Here is a 15,470-nt window from a genome sequence, read left to right as displayed (position 1 = left end):
GATTTTATATCCTGCAACTTTACTACATTCATTGATTAGCTCTAGTAATTTTCTGGTGGAGTCTTTAGGGTTTTCTATGTAGAGGATCATGTAATCTGCAAACATTGAGAGTTTTACTTCTTCTTTTCCAATTTGGATTCCTTTTATTTCTTTTTCTGCTCTGATTGCTGTGGCCAAAACTTCCAGAACTATGTTGAATAGTAGTGGTGAAAGTGGGCACCCTTGTCTTGTTCCTGACTTTAGGGGAAATGCTTTCAATTTTTCACCATGGACGATAATGTTTGCTGTGGGTTTGTCATATATAGCTTTTATTATGTTGAGGTATATTCTTTCTATTCCTGCTTTCTGGAGGGTTTTTATCATAAATGGATGCTGAATTTTGTCAAAGACTTTCTCTGCATCTATTGAGATAATCATATGGTTTTTATCTTTCAATTTGTTAATGTGGTGTATTACATTGATTGATTTGCAGATATTGAAGAATCCTTGCATCCCTGGGATAAAGCCCACTTGGTCATGATGCGTTATCTTTTTAATATGCTGTTGGATTCTGTTTGCTAGAATTTTGTTAAGGATTTTTGCATCTATGTTCATCAGTGATATTGGCCTGTAGTTTTCTTTTTTTGTGGCATCTTTGTCTGATGTTGGTATTAGGGTGATGGTGGCCTCATAGAATGAGTTTGGAAATTTACCTTCCTCTGCAATTCTGGAAGAGTTTGAGCAATATAGGTGTTAGCTCTTCTCTAAATTTTTGGTAGAATTCAGCTGTGAAGCCATCTGGTCCTTGACTTTTGTTTGTTGGAAGATTTCTGATTACAGTTTCAATTTCCATGCTTGTGATGGGTCTGTTAAGATTGTCTATTTCTTCCTGGTTCAGTTTTGGAAAGTTGTACTTTCTAAGAATTTGTCCATTTCTTCCACGTTGTCCATTTTATTGTCATATAATTGCTGATAGTAGTCTCTTATGATCCTTTGTATTTCTGTGTTGTCTGTTGTGATTTCTCCATTTTCATTTCTAATTTCATTGATTTGATTTTTCTCCCTTTGTTTCTTGATGAGTCTGGCTAATTGTTTGTCAATTTTATTTATCTTCTCAAAGAACCAGATTTTAGCTTTGTTGATTTTTGCTATTGTCTCTTTTGTTTCTTGTGCATTTATTTCTGCCTAATTTTTAAGATTTCTTTCCTTCTGCTAACTCTGGGGTTCTTCATTTTCTAGTTGCTTTAGGTGTAGAGTTAGGTTATTTAGTTGACTTTTTTCTTGTTTCTTGAGATAAGCCTGGAAGATGAACCTTCCCCTTAGCACTGCTTTTACAGTGTCCCATAGGTTTTGGGTTGTTGTGTTTTCATTTTCATTCGTTTCTATGCATATTTTTATTTCTTTTTGATTTCTTCTGTGATTTGTTGGTTATTCAGCAGCGTGTTGTTCAGCCTTCATATGTTGGAATTTTTCATAGTTTTTCTCCTATAATTGACATCTAATCTTACTGTATTGTGGTCAGAGAAGATGCTTGAAATGATTTCAGTTTTTTTAACTTACCAAGGCTAGATTTATGGCCCAGGATGTGATCTATCCTCGAGAAGGTTCCATGTGCACTTGAGAAAAGGTGAAATTTATTGTTTTGAGGTGAAATGTCCTATAGATATCAATTAGGTCCAACTGGTCTATTGTATCATATAAGTTTGTGTTTCCTTGTTCATTTTCTGTTTAGTTGATCTATCCATAGGTGTGAGTAGTATATTAAAGTCTCCCACTATTATTGTGTTATTGCTAATTTCCCCTTTCCTACTTGTTAGCATTTGCCTTACATGTTGCAGTGCTCCTATGTTGGGTGCATATATATTTATAATTGTTATATCTTCTTCTTGGATTGATCCTTTGATCATTATGTAGTGTCCTTCTTTGTCTCTTTTCACAGCCTTTATTTTAAAGTCTATTTTATCGGATATGAGTATTTCTACTCCTGCTTTCTTTTGGTCTCTATTTGTGTGGAATATCTTTTCCAGCCCTTCACTTTCAGTCTGTATGTGTCCCCTGTTTTGAGGTGGGTCTCTTGTAGACAACATATATAGGGGGTCTTGATTTTGTATCCATTCAGCCAGTCTTTGTCTTTGTGTTGGGGCATTCAACCCATTTATATTTAAGGTAATTATTCGAAAGTATGACTGAAAGAGATGGGAATACCAGACCACTGGACCTGCCTCTTGAGAAACCTATATGCAGGTCAGGAAGCAACAGTTAGAACTGGACATGGAACAACAGACTGGTTCCAAATAGGAAAAGGAGTACGTCAAGGCTGTACATTGTCACCCTGCTTATTTAACTTTTATGCAGAGTACATCATGAGAAATGCTGGGCTGGAAGAAGCACAAGCTGGAATCAAGATTGCTGGGAGAAATATCAATAACCTCAGATATGCAGATGACACCACCCTTATGGCAGAAAGTGAAGAGGAACTAAAAAGCCTCTTGATACAAGTGAAAGAGGAGAGTGAAAGAGTTGGCTTAAAGCTCAACATTCAGACCACTAAGGTCATGGCATCTGGTCCCATCACTTCACGGGAAATAGATGGGAAAACAGTGAAAACAGTGTCAGACCTTATTTTTCTGGGCTCCAAAATCACTGCAGATGGTGATTGCAGCCATGAAATTAAAAGACGCTTACTCCTTGGAAGGAAATGTGGTGTTGGAGAAGACTCTTGAGCGACCTTGGACTGCAAGGAGATCCAACCAGTCCATCCTAAAGAAGATCAGTCCTGGGTGTTCTTTGGAAGGACTGATGCTAAAGCTGAAACTCCAATACTTTGGCCACCTCATGTGAAGAGTTGACTCATTGGAAAAGACTTTGATGCTGGGAGGGATTTGGGGCAGGAGAAAAAGGGGATGACAGAGGATGAGATGGCTGTATGGAATCACCGACTCGATGGACGTGAGTTTGAGTAAACTCCGGGAGTTGATGATGGACAGGGAGGCCTGGTGTGCTGTGATTCATGGGGTCGCAAAGAGTCAGACATGACTGACAGGACTGAACTAAGCTGAACTGAACTGATGATCCTGTTGCCATTTACTTTGTTGTTTTGGGTTCGAGTTTATACACCCTTTCTGTGTTTCTAGTCTAGAGACGATCCTTTAGCATTTGTTGGAGGGCTGGTTTGGTGATGCTGAATTCTCTCAGCTTTTGCTTGTCTGTAAAGCTTTTGATTTCTCCTTCATATTTGAATGAGATCCTTGCTGGGTACAGTAATCTGGGTTGTGGGTTTTACTCTTTCATCACTTTAAGTATGTCCTGCCATTCCCTCTGGCCTGAAGAGTTTCTGTTGAAAGATCAGCTGTTATCCTTATGGGATTCCCCTTGTGTGTTATTTGTTGTTTTTCCCTTGCTGCTTTTATTTTTATTTTTTTATTTTTTTAAATTCCTTGCTGCTTTTAATATTTATTCTTTGTGTTTGATTTTTGTTAATTTGATTAATATGTGTCTTGGGGTGTTTTGCCTTGGGTTTATCCTGTTTGGGACTCTCTGGGTTTCTTGGACTTGAGTGACTATTTCCTTCCCCATTTTAGGGAAAGTGAAGTCGCTCCTTCGTGTCTGACTCTTTGCGACCCCGTGGATGGTAGCCCACCAGGCTCCTCCGTCCATGGGATTCTCCAGGTAAGACTACTGGAGTGGGTTGCCATAGTTTTCAACTATTATCTCCTCAAGTATTTTCTCATGGTCTTTCTTTTTTTCTTCTTCTTTTGGGATTCCTATGATTCGATTGTTGGTGCATTTGACATTGTCCCAGAGGTCTCTGAGGTTGTCCTCATTTCTTTTAATTCTCTTTTCTTTTTTCCTCTCTGCTTCATTTATTTCTACCAGTCTAATTTCTACCTCACTTATCCTATCTTCTGCCTCTGTTATTCTACTGTTGGTTCCTTCCAGAGTGTTTTTTATTTTTTATCTCATTTATTGCATTATTCATTATATATTGACTCTTTTTTATTTCTTCTAGGTCCTTGTTAAACATTTCTTGCATCTTCTCAATCCTTGTCTCCAAACTATTTATCTGTAACACCATTTTGTTTTCAAGATTTTGGATCATTTTCACTATCATTATTCTGAATTCTTTTTTAGGTAGACTCCCCATCTCTTCCCCTTTGGTTTGGTGGGCATTTATCCTATTCCTTTACCTGCTGAGTATTTCTCTGCCTTTTCATCTTGTTTAGATTCCTGTGTTTGGGGTGGCCTTTCTGTATTCTGACAGTTTGTGGTTCCTCTTTAATGTGGAGGTTCCTCACTGTGAATGGGGTTGGATGGGTGGCTTGTCAAGGTTTCCTGGTTAGGGAAGCTTGTGTCGGCGTTCTGGTAGGTGGGGCTGGATTTCTTCACTCTGGAGTGCAATGAAGTGTCCAGTAGTGAGTTTTGAGATGTCTATCGATTTGGTGTGACTTTGGGCAGCCTGTATATTGAAGCTCAGGGCTATGTTCCTGTGTTGCTGGAGAATTTGCATGGTTTGTCTTGCTCTGGAACTTGTTGGCTCTTGGGTGGTGCTTGGTTTCAGTGTAGGTATGGAGGCTTTTGGATGAGCTCTTATCAATTAATGTTCCCTGGAGTCATGAGTTCTCTGGTGTTCTCAGGTTTTGAACTTAAGCCTCCTGCCTCTGGTTTTCAGTCTTATTCTTATAGTAGCCTCAAGACTTCTCCATCTCTTTTTGAAGACAATGGGCTGCCTTTCTGGGTGCCTAAAGTCCTCTGCCGACATTCAGAAGTTGTTTTGTGGAATTTGCTCAGCATTCAAATGTTCTTTCCATAAATTTGTGGGGGAGAAAGTGGTCTACCCGTGGTAGAAAGTCGTCTCCGCCATCTTAGGACTGCCCACCTATTTTGACCATTTCAAGCTGAGGAATCTGCAGATGTAAAGGCTCTCAGGTATCAAGCATGTAGGAGCATGCTTGACTTCCTGAAGCAATACCAGTGTGGTAGGGAAAGAATGAATGGGGAAGAGTGATAACTGATGAGAGTGGGTGGGGAGTAGAGCATGTAGAGCCTTGGTGGGCTTGATAGTTTTTAAATCTTACTTTGATTAAGAAGGGAAGACATTGGAAATTTTTTAACAAAGGAGTGGCTTAAAGCTCAACATTCAGAAAACAAATATCATGGCATCCGGTCCCATCACTTCATGGCAAATAGATGGGGAAACAGTTGAAACAGTGTCAGACTTTATTTTTTTAGGCTCCAAAATCACTGCAGATGTTGATTGCAGCTGTGAAATTAAAAGACGCTTACTCCTTGGAAGAAAAGTTATGACCAACCTAGATAGCATATTCAAAAGCAGAGACATTACTTTGCCAACTAAGGTCTGTCTAGTCTAGGCTATGGTTTTTCCAGTGGTCATGTATGGATGTGACAGCTGGACTGTGAAGAAGGCTGAGCACCGAAGAATTGATGCGTTTGAACTGTGATGTTGGAGAAGACTCTTGAGAGTCCCTTGGACAGCAAGGAGATCCAACCAGTCCATTCTGAAGGAGATCAACCCTGGGATTTCTTTGGAAGGAATTATGCTAAAGCTGAAACTTCAGTACTTTGGCCACCTCATGCGAAGAGCTGACTCATTGGAAAAGACTTTGATGCTGGGAGGGATTGGGGGCAGGAGAAGAAGGGGACAACAGAGGATGAGATGGCTGGATGGCATCACTGACTTGATGGATGCGAGTCTGAGTGAACTCTGGGAGATGGTGATGGACAGGGAGGCCTGGCGTGCTGCAGTTCATGGGGTTGCAAAGAGCCGGACATGACTGAGCGACTGAACTGAACTGAACTGAACCTGATGTGGCTTTTGTTTGTTTGTTTGTTTAGTCTACTGTTGTATTGAGAATAGATTAAGGGACAAGAATGGAAGTAGGCCAGCCAGTTAGGAAGCCATGATGATTAATTTTATGTGTCAACTTGACTGGGCCAGGGTTGCTCAGGTATTTGGTTAAACATTATTCTGTTTAACCTTCTGTACATCTGTGAGGATGTTTCTAGATGAGATTAACATCTGAATCCATGGACTGAGCAAAGCAGATTGCACTCCTCAGTGTTGGTGGGCCTCATCCAAGCTGTTGAAGGCCTGAACAGAACAAAAGGCAGGGTAAGACAGCATTTGTTCCCCCTAGGCCTGCCTGTCTTTGAGCTAGGACATCAGTTTTCTCCTGACTTCAGACTTGACCTCAAACTGAAACTTAGGTCATTTGCTTTCCTCCTTATCAGGGCCTTGGACTCAGACTAGAATTATATCACTGACTTTTCTGGGTTCCAGCTTGTCATCTGCAGATCTTGAGACTGTTCAGCCTCCATAAACATGTGGGCCAATTCCTTCTATCTCAGTCTCTGGATATAGATGTATCTCCTATTGTTTCTGTTTCTTCAGAAAACCCGGATTGACACAAAGCCATGACAGTGGAACTGGTGAGAAGTGGGCAGGTTCTGGATTTATACCCAAGGAGGGGCTGAGAGGACTGACTGATTAATTGGATGTGGGGTGAGAGAGAGAGAGAGAGGAGTCAAGGATGAGTCAAGGGTTTTCTTTGGAGCAACGAGAGGAAAGAGGTTCCTTAGACTGAGATGAGGAGACTGCCTGGGAAGCAAATTGTGGGGGTTGAGGGAGGGGAGGGGAGGTTTGTGGGGACTAACAGCTCCATTTTGGACACTTGAAGTTTGGAGTCTTAAGTTGTCAAGAATATCAGTTGGACTGGTGAGTCTGGGATGATGGTTTCGATCCGGAAGTCTTCAGCACACAGAATTTAGATGTCTGAAGTCTGAGTCATAGGGTACTCCAAAGTTTAGAGGTCAGGAAGATGAAGAACAAGAAAGGAGGATGAGAAGGTGTAATCAGTGAGATAGGAGGTAAGCTGATGAAGAATGTTCCAGAAGCCAAATGAAAAAAATTTTTCAAGAGTGGTCAATTCTATCAAAGGTTGCTAAAGTGGGTAAAGTTAGGATTGAAAACTCAGCAATGGGCTTAGCCATATGGAGGTCGATGGTGAAACTGATAAGGGTTCGGTGGTGTGTGATGACCAATGCTTCTGTGGAGCCCAGAGAGAAGGGCTGGAAGGAAATGTATGGTCTAGGGAGAATTTTTTTAAATTAGAAAATGTACATATTTGTATGCTCACAGGCATGAGCCAGAAGACAAGTAAAAGGTGACAAGACAGAAGAGAAAGGGGATAATTGCCAAAGCAGTGCTCTTGAGTAGATGAGCAGAGATGGAATCCAGTGCACAGATGGAAAGCTGGGATTAAAAAAGAGAAGATAGGTTTCTCCCCTCATGGCAGTGAGGGGGGTGGGGTGTGGGGGGGGGAGGCAGGTAAGGGCACAGATGCTACTGAACGTGGAAACAGGAACATGTATTATCAATGAAGAAGGAAAGTCATCAGCTGAGAGTGAGGAGTAAGAGGAAGTTTGAGAAGAGAGGAGAAAGTAGGAAATAGCATCTTGGGACCGGGAGAGAGCAAATGGACTTTGAAAATATAGTCAGATGGTTAAGTGGTACTAAGAGTTCATTTGAAGTCAGGGATCATGAATGTAAAGGGAGACCAGTTGGTATAGTTGTGTTTTCATGAACCTCAGGTGTCTACTTGGGCACCAATAAAATTAGGCAGAGGTCCAGAGATAATCAGAGTTTGGAGCTGCCAGATGAATATGGTAGAGGTGACAGAGACCAGAGTGTTGAGGTCTATACAAGAGAATAACCATAGTTCAGGACCATGGCATCTAAACCGAGTAAGGAGAGAAGAGAGGACATGAATGATAGTGATGTGGCCATGTGAAAAGATACTAGGTCTATGGATCAGAAGATCCAGGGTATCAAGAAATTGCTGCAGTTGGGAGGGGGTGGTTAGAGAGATTCCGTTGAAAAAAAAAGTTGTTTGTCAGAGAGCAGACTGTGAAGAGATGCAGATATTGATAATGGCAAGATCTAGACTGACCTGGTTCTCTGCACTTGGCCTGAACACCCTGGCTAGGCTCCCGGATAGATCTTCTATATTTATAGACATTTTTCTGGAGATGTTGGCTCTCACCTTCAGTCTGGATTTTTTTTATTCTTCTTTACTTATCTTTTGGCTGTACTGAACCACAAGGGAGTATCTTAATTCCCCGACCAAGGATTCCCTGACCAGGGAACCCGAGTCCCCTGCAATGACAGCATGGCGTCTTAACCACTGGATCACCAGGGAAGTCTCCCTCCAGTCTGGATTCTTGGAGCCATTAGTACTTTAGGGTAAAGCTCAGATAAAGCAGGGCAAGCACTTAAAGAAGGGCACAACTGCCACATAAAGACTCACCTGCTGGCTACTGAGTACATCATCCTGTGTACCACTGCCATCCCTCACCGGAAAGGCTCATAAACCCATTCAGTCTCAGTGTTAGAAGATCATCTATAAACAGTCATTTCATTTTACTTTTTTAAGTTAAAGCATAGTTGATTTATGACATTCTGCCAATCTCGGCTATAGAGCAATCTCTCCTTTCATACAATATTGTAAATAGTCATTTTATATCCCTATACCATGTAGCAATCACCAGCTCCCGTTTCTTTTTTCTATGCTAATTTTCAAGTTACTTGAGGACAGATGTTTAACCTATCTTTTTAAAACTGCGATAAAATATATGTGACATAACATGTACCATTGTGGCAATTTAAAAAATGAGAAGTTCGGTTACATTCAGTACATTACGTTGTTATGCAACCACCACCATCCATTTCCAGCACTTTTTCATTTTCCCTAACTGACAGCTCTGTAGCCATTAAACACTAACTCCTCATTCCCCCCTCCCTAGTCCCTGGCACCCACCACTTCACTTTCTGTCGCTGACTACTCTAGAGACCACACATAAGTAAAACCATGCAATATTTGCCCTTTTATAACTGGCTTATTTTAGTCTGTATAATAGCTTCAAGGTTTATGCATGTTATAACGTGTCAAAATCTTCCTTTTAAAGACTGAATATTTTTTTTCAGCCTCTGCCTTCATTTTTCTGAGGTAGAGACCCAGAAGTGGAATTGCTGGATCATATAGTAATTCTCCCCTTCATGGATCACAGCCTTGTCGTGGCAAAGGGGCTTGCATAGCTCAGTGAAGCTATAAGCCATGCTGTGTAGGGCTACCCAAGATAGATGGGACCTAGTTCTGACAAAACATGGTCCACTGGAGGAGGGAATGGCAAGCCACTGCAGCATTCTTGCGTGAGAACCCCATGAGCAGCATGAAAAGGCAAAATGATATAATGTAGGAAGATTAGCCCCCAGGTCGGAAGCTATCCAATATTCAAGGAGGGAAGAGCCAAGGGCAATTACTAAGAACTCCAGAAAGAATGAAGCTACTGGGCCAAAGCAGAAATGATGCTCAGTTTTGGATATGTCAGTGGACATGAATCTGAGCAAACTCCGGGAGATATTGAAGGACAGGGCAGCCTGGCATGCTGCAGTCCACAGGATCTCAAAGAGCTGGACACAACTTAGTAACTGAACAACAACAAAATGGTAATTCTATTTCTTCTGGGATCATTATACTATTTTCCACAACAGCTGCACTACTTTACATTCACACAGCAACGCATAAGTGTTCCAAATTTTCCACTTCTTTGTTAACACTTGTTATTTTCATATAATCTATCTTTAATTTCCTCTCTATTTGACATCCTGCTGGGCCCATGATGTTGCATGAGTAAATAAATAACTGTTATTACCTCTGTAGAAAAGGGAAATGAGATTAAATGAATCAACTTGTATTCAGCAACCCCACCTCATACATCTTGTTCTTACTGTAGCCACATGTGGCTCCTTAAATTTAAATTAATTAAAATTAAGCAGATTTTAAAATTCAGTTCATCAGTCTCATTACTGACATGTCACCATAATAACTAGTGCTTATTAGTATCTAATGTTTCAATCAGTACAGAATAGAACATTTCCATTATTGCAGACAGCTCTTTTAGCTACTGCGATGGACAGCACTTTCTAGATCCTGCTGCTGCTGCTGCTGCTGCTGCTAAGTCGCTTCAGTTGTGTCTGACTCTGTGCGACCCTATAGACGGCAGGCCACCAGGCTCCCCCATCCCTGGGATTCTCCAGGTGAGAACACTGGAATGGGTTGCCATTTCCTTCTCCAATGCATGAAAGTGAAAAGTGAAAGTGAAGTCGCTCAGTCCTGTCTGACTCTTAGCGACCCCATGGACTGCAACCCACCAGGCTCCTCCATCCATGGGATTTTCCAGGCAAGAGTACTGGAGTGGGGTGCCATTGCCTTCTGTAGCCACTTATTCTTTGTCTCACTAATTATATTTGGATAAGTTTTCCCAGAACTGGATAACTAATATTTAAGATAAAAATCTTTCTTAAATAAGAGAGGAAGTTATTGTTGTTGTTGTTGTTCAGTTGCCCAGTCATGTCCAACTCTTTGCAACCCAATGGACTGCAGCACTCCAGGCTTCCAGGTCCCTTACCATCTCCCAAAATTTGCCCAAGTTCATGTCCATTGCATCGGTGATGCCATCCAGCCATCTCATCCTCTGACTCCCTCTTCTCCTCTGCCCTCAATCTTTCCCAGCATCAGGGACTTTTCCAATGAGTCAGATTTTTCACATCAGATGAACAAAATACTGGAGCTTCAGCTTCAGCATCAGTCCTTCCAAGGAATATTGAGGATTGATTTCCCTCAAGGCTAACTGGTTGGTATTCTTTGGAGAGGGAAAAGTACACTGCCTAAAATGTCTGTGGCTTTTTAGTACATAAATGGCTACTCTGTGAATTCTCCCAAATTTTGTGCTTAAATATTAATTTGGACTTTTGGTGAGCATGTGGTTCTGTTATTCTGGATGATTACCTTTATGAACACAGACTTATAAATTATTTAAGTTACAAAAAAAATTTTTTTTTTTGGGGGGGGGCCACACCATGCAGCATGCAGGATCTTAGTTTGCTGACCAGTGATCAAACCAGTGTACCCTGCATTGGAAGGCAGACTCTTAACCACTGGACCACCAGGAAAATCCCTATAAACTATTTAAATCTTTCTTTACATCCTTTAAACTACTTACCTACTAAACCACAAATTTTGAAAGACATTCTCAGATTCACAGTGGAGATTGTGTCCATTCTACTTATTACTATTTACCCAAAGTCTAGCAAAATACCTCAGATATTGGAGACTCTCAATAAATATCTGTTAAATAATGAATGAATAAATGACCAACGTAAGCCCCAAGTGGAACTTGGGGGGGCTCAGGGCACGGAGAGAATATTTTAGAGGGTGACACTGGGTATAACGAGATTTTGGAATTTGTCTCTAGCACTGATGTAGCTTTAAAAGACTTTTTAAAAAAACAGAACATGGAATTTAAGCTTTGTTCGTTTATCCTACTGTTGAAAAAGTTGCTTTAAAATTCCTGTAAGGATTCTATTGCATGTTTATAAAGCTTGAACTCCATTTTACGAATAGTGCTAGTTGCTCAGTCATGTCCGACTCTTTGTGATTCCATGGACTGTAGCCCGCCAGGCCACTCTTTCCAGAATTCTCTAGGCAAGAATACTGGAGTGGGTAGCCAACTCCTTCTCCAGGGGATCTTCCTGACCCAGGGATTAAACCCAGATCTCCTGCATTACAGGCAGAGTAAGTCTTTCCCATCTGAGGAGAAACACTTGCCACCAATGGATATAACAAGAAAAAATGAATTCTAGATTTTATAATGTCAGCATGTGTGTAGTTATCTTCTGTTTGCTCCTTAAGATCCACTTTCTGTCACCCTCTGTTCTGCTCTCAACCCTGGGAGGTTGATCTGAAAGGACTAATCTTTTATCTATTTATTCATTTTAATAGGAGGCTAAGAATGGACTATTCTAACAGGCTCCTGTGCCCTTTGGCTTTCCTTGGGTTTGGCCGGAAGGGAAGTCCTGCAGGAGAGCAGAAGCAGGGGATGAGGTGAGGGAGTTTATTCTTGACAGAAGGGCTATCTGAGTCTGTGTCCCTCAGCATAAGCTCATTCTTCCTCTAAGGTGGTCTGTTCTATGTGATTCCCTCTCCCTTGGTTCCGGATACCTCTCTCTACTCATGGTTCTCAGGCCTGGGATATGACAGCCCAGAGGTCCCTTTCAGTTCCCTCTCTGCTCACACCTTTACAATAGTACCCTTATTCATAAATCTTCCTTGAATTATTTTAATTTGAATGTGCCATTTCTTTCACATTGAGACTCTAACTGACACAGCATCCTTAAATGGTAGCTAGAGCATAGGTATTGTTTAGTTGCTAAGTAGTGTCCAACTGTTTTTGACCCCATGGATTGTAGCCTGCCAGGCTCCTCTGTTCATGGGATTTCCCAAACAAGAACACTGGAGTGGATTGCCATTTGCTTCTCTAAGAGATCTTCCTGACCCAGGGAATCAGGGTCTCTTAACTGGCAGGCAGGTTCTTTACCACTGAGCCACCAGAGCATAGAACCTGAATCTGCTCTGAAATGTTTATACCCACAGTCTATGAAAAATGTTCCCTGATGATATTTTCATCTTATTTAGATCCGCTGGTCAGCTTTTCAAAGAAACAATGTTGTATGTCATATGATATAAATTTTTCTCTAGTACACTCAGACTAGAAAAATATTCTCAGATTCACATCCAAATCTTTTTGCATATAGCTTATCTATATAAAATGTAATTTATGGAAATACAGAAATAAGACTTTATAAAGTAAATAGGTAAATTTTAAGGTTTCATTTATCCAGTATCTACTAAGCTTTTCTTTAAACATATTTATTTATTTTTCCCAAAAAACTACTTTTTAAAGGTATATGAGGAAATTAGTACATCAGTACTTCAAACAAGCCATTGTTATTCAACATACACAGCATATAGGAGAACAGAGTTTCTAACCCTTTCCTATACACTGAATATTTCTGTCCCTCTAAAATTCATATGTTTAAATCCAAACCCTATGTGATGGTACTGGGAGGTGGAACCTTGTGAGGTGATGAAGTCATGAATATAGAAACCTCAAAAACATGATTCATGATTAGTACCCTTATAAAAGAAGCCCCAGGAAACTCTCTTGCCCCTTCTGCTGTGAGAGGATATAGCAATAAGATAACCATCTATGAACCAGGAAGCAAGCTCTCATCAAACACCAAATTCATCACTACCATGATATAAGACTTCACAGCCTCCAAAACTGTGAGAAATAAATTTCTGTTGTTTATAAGACACTCAGTCTGAGTATTTTTGTGTACCATTTAGCCCAGACACATTAAGACACCTTGGAAACTTAAGATATAAACACACAAATATTAGCAAACAACAGATCGTTTTAAAAAATTAAACCCCATAATGCTAATATATCAAAGTCACTCAGTCATGTCCACCTCTTTGTAACCCCATGGACTATATGTAGCCCCTCAGGCTCTTCTGCCCATGGAATTCTCCAGGGAAGGATAATGGAGTGGTTAACCATTCCTTTCTCCAGGGGGATCTCCCTGACCCAGGGATTGAACCTGGGTCTCCCACATTGAGAGCAGGTTCATATCAAAGATAACCAACACTTATCATCTGCATCACAAAGTATGAGGTATGCACAACTCAACCCCATCCGACCCAGGAGGAAAAGAGCCTTCAAATCTCCTGTCCACTGTCTCAGGACCAGCAAGCAAAGGAACCTGGATCCAAATCTTAGCATCCAACACAAAAGTTTATGTTCCTAACTACAAAAAAGTGTCCAAGAGCAACTCAAAGGCCACATAAAAAATAAAAAAGAAAAATTTTCCAAAGCAAATGATTTATTCATCCTGTTATATCAAACTAAAAGTAAGCTTAGAAAAACTACTAAAAAAAGAAGAGAAACAAGAATGCAGATATACACACTACTATATATAAAATAGATAACTAATAAGGAGAACTCTTTTCAATACTCTGTAATGGCCCATATGGGAAAAGAATCTAAAAAAGAGTGGCTGTTTGTACAACTGACTCACTGCTGTTCACCTGAAACTAGCAGAACACTGTATTAATAAATCAACTCTACTCCAATAAGAATTTTAAAAATTAAAAAATAAATACAAATATTCAAAAAATAAAACATGCAGCAGACATCTCTCTTAGAAAAGCAATCTTTTTTAAAATAAGCTCATTTTTCTGTGCATGGTACACAAGAAGGAGTAGAAAGCGAGGTTGCAAATTGTACTATTTTGGTGTCCATTAAATGTTATCTTTGCTTATAGTTCCTGAAATGACACCATTGTATTTTCAATTTAACAGAAATTGCAAATAAGTGAAAACGTTCCTCTGATATACTGGCATACTTGTTGTAAGAGGCCTGAAGTTTAGCATGTATTGGCTACTCTATGCATACTAACAGAACATTCTCTGTGAAAGAGAATGGGCTGAAAAAATCTGGACTAGAGATAGCATAATTGATCTGTTTAATACCTCAGTTTTTCTGCAACTGTGATTTTGCATAACAACTTGCAAAAGTATTTTAAGATGAGACTGTTGATCAATGCTCACTTCTGGTAAATCCCTTTTGCACCAGAGCCCAGTCCTGAGGAACTGATAAAAGTGAAACAAAAAAAAATCACCAACAGAAGGTAACAAATAAGCCATGCCTTTTACAAATGTTTAGCAAATGCTGGTTTCAAATCTGAATAATTAAATTAGTTCTCAAAGATGTAGTGTTCACAAATAGGCTAAACATTTTTACATCTATAGTTTATTCATTTAGAAGAATTTGTGCCATCCATTTAGAAACTATAAGCTTCTACAGCAAAAAGCCTTACTTTGTGGTTGAGATGTGGTCTTCTTTTTTTACTCGTCATCCATTTCATCCCCTTGAGGCAGCTTCATGTCTTTATTTGTCTTATTTTTCCCTTTAACACAGACTTCAAATGGATGGATTCCTTCATCAAAGGTGGTTTATAATTTCTGAGTTCATAGACCACAACCAGCAGTCCTTTGTGATCCTAAAGAAAATGTAAAAGTACAATGTTGGCACCACAAAAGACAGTGTGTTTTAAATAATGACTATTTTAAAGATGAGCTTAGTACAAATAAGTGATGCAATGAAAACAGACTGAAGTTCGAGCAGAGAGGTCACAGATTCAGCAGACAGTCTTTCTTTGAGGATACCTGCTCTTGGAATGATGAGCTTGTTGAGGAGACCGTGGAGAAGCTGACAGATGTTCCTCTCGGGTCCACAGCTCCTCACCTTCCTTATGTGTCCCAGTGTGAGCAGGAATCCTTTCTAGCAGCTGACATGGTCTGTGTCACCAGTACTGGGTGTTGAAAGCAAGCCACCCCATCTGATTTCTTAAAACCCTATTTTCTATAGGCTGACGATGGCAAAGGTCAATTATGAAACAGGAACTTTTGACACAACTCAACATCCCTAGTCACAAAGAAACATTTACAAAACAAATGCCCCCATGCAAATTGAAATTCTTAATTGATTACAATGTAGATATGAGTGTTGGA

The 15,470-nt window shown here is 40.2% G+C and overlaps 1 protein-coding gene across 1 annotated transcript in view; it reads right to left on the bottom strand.

Moving 5' to 3' along the window:
• Window positions 1-15,261, bottom strand: part of STX11 (syntaxin 11) — a 57,157-nt gene extending 41,896 nt beyond the window's left edge. The window contains exons 1-2 of the mRNA XM_027972525.3: window positions 15,126-15,261; window positions 14,777-14,959 (exon numbers count right to left, since the gene is read on the bottom strand). The gene's annotated coding sequence lies outside the window, so the exon portion shown is untranslated. The remainder of the gene's footprint in view (window positions 1-14,776; window positions 14,960-15,125) is intronic.
• Between the last annotated feature and the right edge of the window lie 209 nt (window positions 15,262-15,470).

Source organism: Ovis aries, chromosome 8 (genome assembly GCF_016772045.2).
Source record: "Ovis aries strain OAR_USU_Benz2616 breed Rambouillet chromosome 8, ARS-UI_Ramb_v3.0, whole genome shotgun sequence".
Taxonomy (NCBI): Eukaryota; Metazoa; Chordata; class Mammalia; order Artiodactyla; family Bovidae; genus Ovis; species Ovis aries.
Note: the sequence above shows the minus strand (reverse complement) of the source record. Positions and strands in the feature narration are given on the sequence as shown.